This window comes from Aegilops tauschii, chromosome 4, assembly GCF_002575655.3.
Source record: "Aegilops tauschii subsp. strangulata cultivar AL8/78 chromosome 4, Aet v6.0, whole genome shotgun sequence".
Taxonomy (NCBI): Eukaryota; Viridiplantae; Streptophyta; class Magnoliopsida; order Poales; family Poaceae; genus Aegilops; species Aegilops tauschii.
Window position 1 is genome coordinate 305,645,055 of NC_053038.3, and position 6,380 is coordinate 305,651,434.

Consider the following 6,380-nt stretch of genomic DNA (forward strand, 5'->3'; position numbering starts at 1 on the left):
TTTCCTTATGGACCCCGCTGCCATGGGAGGGTAGGACAAAAGATGCCATGCAAGTTCTTATCATAAGCATGTATGACTACATACGAAATACATGCCTACATTACATTGATGAATTGGATCTAGTTCTGTGTCACTCGAGGTTGTGACTGTTACATGATGAATGTCATCCAACATAATTATCCATCACTGATCCAATGCCTAAGCTTTTCATATATTCTTTGCTAAGTTACTACTGTTGTTGCTGCTGTCACAATCAATACAAAACTGCTACTGCTACTGTTACTGTTACCGTTACTATTGCTATTGTTACCGCTGCTATCAAACTATCATATTACTATTCTATTGATCACTTTGCTGCAAATATTTAGTTCTCCGGGTGTGGTTGAATTGACAACTCAACTGCTAATACTTGCAAATATTCTTTGGCTCCCCTTGTGTCGAATCAATAAATTTAGATTGAATATCTACCCTCGAAAACTGTTGCGATCCCCTATACTTGTGGGTTATCAGGCCTTTGAAAATTTCTCAATATATATGAGTTCTTCATGACTAATGTGAGTTTGTGGACTTAAGCACTCCCACGTATCCTAATTTCGCTAGCCTCCACGTACTGTGAATTGCCCGTTCTCACCTCGAGACTTGGTGCAAACTTCACCGGTGTATTCAAATCCTGTGATATGATACGCTCTATCACACATAAGCCTCATTATACCCTTCCTCAAAACAGCCACCATACCTACCTATCATGGCATTTCCATAGCCGTTCCGAGATATACTGCCATGCAACTTCCATTGCTACCATTCACATGACTTGTGTGTTCATTGTCATATCGCTTTGCATGATCATATAGAGCTAACATGATATCTGGATCTCTGGGAATACAAGAAATGGTGAAGGGCTAGAAAACAGGAATGCGAAATAGAGAGAGAGATCCAATCACGGAGGTGCTCCTGCCCTCCGGGAGCCATGGCAGCCAAGGACCAGAGGGGAAACCCTCCTCCCATCTAGGGGGTGGCCAAGGAAGAAGAAGGAGGGGGAATCTCCCCCCCTCTCCCCTGGTGGCGTCAGAGTGCCGCCGGGGGAACCATCGTGGCGACGGTCTACACCAACAACTTCGCCGCTGTCATCACTAACTCTCTCCCTCTCCTTAGAGCGGTGTAACCTCTCTTTTCCCGCTATAATCTCTACTTGTACATGGTGCTTTATGCCACATATTATTATCCAATGATGTGTTGCCATCCAATGATGTTTGAGTAGATTGTTTTTGTCCTATGGGTTAATTGTGGAACGGTGTGATTGATATGAGTTGTATATTAATATGGTGCCTTCTGTGCCGCGCACACGTGTGGGAATTCTCGTTGTAGGGTGTTGCAATACGTTCATGATTCGCTTATAGTGGGTCACGAGAGTGACAGAAGCTTAAACCCAAGTAAAAGGGTTGCTACGTATGCGAGTAAACAGGAGAGGAGAGGGCCTGCGAGCGGCGCAGCGAAGCAGACCCCGGCACGGGTCTTCAGCGGCAGAAGGCGAGCTGGGCGTCGAGGCGCTGGAGACGAACCCGAAGAGAAGGAGGGGGATCAAGCAGGAGGCGTGGATGTGCGTGTGGCGGCGTGAGGGAACGAGAAGGAGGGGATCGATAGGGATTGGGGGTAGGGTTAGATAGGCGCTAGAGTTGGGCCTGGTTGAGCTAATGGGCCGGTCTGGTTGGTCAGGCCCAAGAGGTCGGCGGCGCAGGCTCTCTTCTCTCTCTCTAATTCTCTAGCAGAAAAGAAATAGAGAGAGGAAAAGAAAGAGAGGGTTAGGGAAAGATTTTGCGCATGGGGATTATTTTCCTGGACTCATAAAAATGCGCTTGATCCAGGAAAAATAGAAGTGGCATGAATGCAAGATCTAAATTCAACCTCATTTGAATTTAATTCAAATGGTTTGAACTAGGACAAGGTTTAGGAGTGGCCAAAAATATTGAGACTTTAGGAGGTGCCTCAATAAAAGAGATAAGAATTGTTGGCAAAGTTGAGGCCAGGAATTGAGATAGAAAATGCATGGAACTTAAACTGTAGGTGTGTTATGGTGATTCCAAAGTTAATGGAATATTTTAATATAGCTCCCTAATAATATTGGGAGACTTTTATATGTTGTAAAGAGAAATCACCATGTGCATTTCCCTCAATTTAAATGGATCCGAGATCCATTGTAACACCCACGATGCGGCTATATCTCCCACGTGTCGAGGCACGACTTAGAGGCATAACCGCATTGTAGGTATTGTCGCAAGAAGGGTCATCTTCACACAATCTCATGTAATGAACAAGAATGGGATAAAGAGAGTTGGCTTACAAACGCCACTTCACACAATACATAAATTAATTCATACATCATCCAAAATCCACACATAGACCGACTACGGTCAAATCCAAATGAAAAGAAGATAACCCCAAATGCTAGATCCCCGATCGTCCCAACTGGGCTCCACTACTGATCATCAGGAAACGAAACATAGTAACGACCACGGTCCTCGTCGAACTCCCACTTGAGCTCGGTTGCGTCGCCTGCACTGGTATCGTCGGCACCTGCAACTGTTTGGTAGAATCTGTGAGTCACGAGGACTCAGCAATCTCACACCCGCGAGATCAAGACTATTTAAGCTTATAGGAAAGGATGGGGTAATGAGGTGGAGCTGCAGCAAGCACTAAGCACATATGGTGGCTAACTTACGCAAATAAGAGCGAGAAGAGGAGCAACGCAATGGTCGCGAAGCTAGAAATGATCAAGAAGTGATCCTGAAACTACTTACGTTCATACATAACCCAAGCCGTGTTCACTTCCCGGACTCCGCCGAAAAGAGACCATCACGGCTACACACACGGTTGATGTATTTTAATTAAGTCAAGTGTCAAGTTCTCTACAACCGGACATTAACAAATTCTCATCTGCCTCATAACCGCGGGCACGGCTTTCGAAAGATAATACCCTGCAGGGGTGTCCCAACTTAGCCCATTATAAGCTCTCACGGTCAACGAAGGATATTCCTTCTCCCGGGAAGACCCGATCAGTCTTGGAATCCCGGTTTACAAGACATTTCGACAATGGTAAAACAAGACCAGCAAAGCCGCCGGATGTGCCGACAAATCCCGATAGGAGCTGCACATATCTCGTTCTCAGGGCACACCGGATTGTCCAAACTTCCGGTAGGCGAGCCCAGAGTTGCCCCTGGTGGCCACCGGCGGTTGACAGGTTGGACCAACACTCAGAGGAGCACTGGCCCGGGGGTTTAAAATAAAGATGACCCTCGGGAGCGCGACTCCCAAGGGAAAAAGGCTTAGGTAGGCAAATGGTAAAACCAAGGTTGGGCCTTGCTGGAGGAGTTTTATTCAAAGCGAACTGTCAAGGGGGTCCCATAAATCACCCAACCGCGTAAGGGACGCAAAATCAAGGAACATAACACCGGTATGACGGAAACTAGGGCGGCAAGAGTGGAACAAAACACCAGGCATAAGGCCGAGCCTTCCACCCTTTACCAAGTATATAGATGCATTAATTAAACAAGAGATATTGTGATATGACAAAATATCCATGTTCCAACATGGAACCAACTTCAACTTTGCCTGCAACTAGCAACGCTATAAGAAGGGTTGAGGAAAAGCGGTAACTTAGCCAAACAACAGTTTGCTAGGAAAGGATGGTTAGAGACTTGACATGGCAATATGGGAGGCATGATAAACAAGTGGGAGGTAGCGCAAGCATAGCGATAGAGCGAGCAACTAGCAAGCAAAGATAGAAGTGATTTCGAGGGTATGGTCATCTTGCCTGAGTTCCCGCAAGGAAGAAGAACGAGTCCATGAAGACAAACAGACGTAGTCGAACGAACCCTCGCAACTCCGGAACGAAACCGAAGTTAACGAGAGAAGCAAACCGGAAAGAAGCAAACAACATGATAAACACACAATCATAAACATGGCATGATGCACAGCCAAGTATGATGCATGTCCGGTTTAAATGAGGCATGGCATGGGAAAATGCAACAAACAATACTACAAATTAAGTGGAGCTCAATATGCAGCGAGTTGCATATTGACAAAACACCACATCAATTATTTAGTTCTCTCCTGTTTATGTACCCAACAATATTAACTGTGGTTAAGCAGGGCAAGAGGTGAAGCATAATAAAACTATCTATTTAGGCAAGTTTAAATGAGGCCGAAAATGACAAATAGCAATTCCGGAAAATCCCCATATGTCATTTAGCAATTTAAAGCAAACAACAATTTTAAACGTTTTAAATGTTATTGTCATGATGCGGATGACATATGCAAGTTTTAAGCAATTTTATGGAAATGTTGACATGAGCATGATACGAGGCATTTGTCGCCATGGCGGAAGGAAAAGGGTGCCACTGCGGTGAAACGGAAATGGTGCTACGGCAACATCCCGGTTCCGGTAGCTCATGGAGATACCGGTGCAAAAGGAAGCGTGGCGTGAGCGTGTCATGCAAGATGGTGGGGTGATCCCGGCAACCGGGTTCCCAAGGGTCGATGGCATGGCAACGGGAACATGCAAGAAACACGTCAGGCAAGTTGCAAACGCGAGCATTTCATGCAACATATGCATTCATCCACAGGCGGTCTTCTCGGCGGTATACCTTCAAAGCATGCATATTCGGAACGGAATGACTCCGTGCGATGTAGAGGAAGTAGACGTTCTCGGAACGGTCGTAGTGGAAGTAGTGGTACACGTTTCGGAGAGGGACTTGATGAACCCAACATCTACGGTAGTGGTGCACGGTCGTCGTGGTACTTGGCATCACATCGTGTGGTCGTACACATTTCGTAGATGTTCATGTCGCCAGTGTCGTGGTACTTGGGGCCTTGCTGGACTTGCTGGTCTCGGTTCTTGCGACAGTAGTGGTTCACGTCGCGTTGTGGAAGTAGTGGTTCACGGCGGAGAGGAACTTGGCGTTTCTGCTACCCGGGTCTTTGGCGACGGTAGATGTGCATGTTCCAACATCAAACTTGGAGGGACACCGACGTCGTGGAACTTGGTGAATCCCGGAGACGGTACTTGATGATCCAGGTATGGGTCCTGGCAGTCTTGACGAATCCAAGTGACATGAGGCACACGTCCACGGTAGTCTTCGGACTTGGGCTCCGGGTAGATGACTTGAGGGTCTCAGTCAGGAGCACTTGTGGCAAAGAAGTGCCCGCGAACGAGACGATGCAGCACGAACAGGAGGCGGATGCCACGCTCAGGCGAGCGGCGGGGCTCCCTGGTCGGAGTCGGTAGGGATGGCATGAGGCGGTGATGAAGAGGAGGTCGCAGGGAGAGCTGCTGGAGGTGGATGCAGAAGGTCGCCGGGCGGCGGAGGTACGGCGGCGCGCCGGTAGCAGGAGGCGAAGGCGGAGATGGTCCGGTTGGGCGACGCGGATGGATCTGAAGGCGGAGACGGCACGCGAGGAGGAGGTCGGGGATGGGTCGTCGAGGCTGGAACCAGGGTGGAGGCGCACAGGAGGAGGCTCGAGGCGCGCTGGAGGTGGTGGTGCTCGCGGGTGCAAGGCGGCCGGTGCTCGGGCTCCGGCGAACTCCGACCGAAACGGAGGGGACGAGCGGCGCGGGGCTCCTGCTGGGCGCGGAGGACGACGGATGCGGGCGCAGGTGCTCGAGGAGCTCCTCTCCTCGAGCGCTCGGGCGACGGGGACTTGGCGAGGAGGAGGCGCGGGAACACCGGTTCCATCCGGGAACGAGGCAGGGCGAGCTGGGCGGCCTGGACTCGCCGGCCGGAGGGGCGACGGGGCATGGCTTCAGGTGCCATGGGAGGCAAGGCGTGGGGCGTGTGTGGAGTGGCGGTGCTGGAGGAATCGAGAGGGAGAGGGGATCGATAGGTGCACGCTACGTTAAAACAGGGAGCTGGCTGGGCTTTGGGCCGGCCTGGGCATAGGTTGTAGCTGGGCTGGGCTCTCTCTCTCCCCCTCTAAAGAAAAATAAAACAAAACAGAGATAAAAAAGAAAAGAAAGAGAGGTTAGGGGAAGAAGTTGGACACGCGGATAATTTTCCCGGACTCACAAAAATGTGCTTGTTCCGAGAAAATAGAAAAGGCCATGATTGAAAGATTTAAATTCAAACTCCTTTGATTTAAATTCAAATGATTTGAATAGGAAGTGAGGGTTGGGAAGGTCCAAAAATGTTCGGATTTTTGGTGGAGCTCCGGAATATGATGAAAGAATATATGGCAAGGTTGGAGACCAAGAATTAAGATAACAAAGGCATTGGGATAATTTGCAAGTGTGCTATGGTGATTTCCAAATTAAAGAAATATTTAATATAGCTCCCTAATATTGGGAGGATATGTTATAAAGAGAAGTCACCCTTCCCTCGATTTAAATA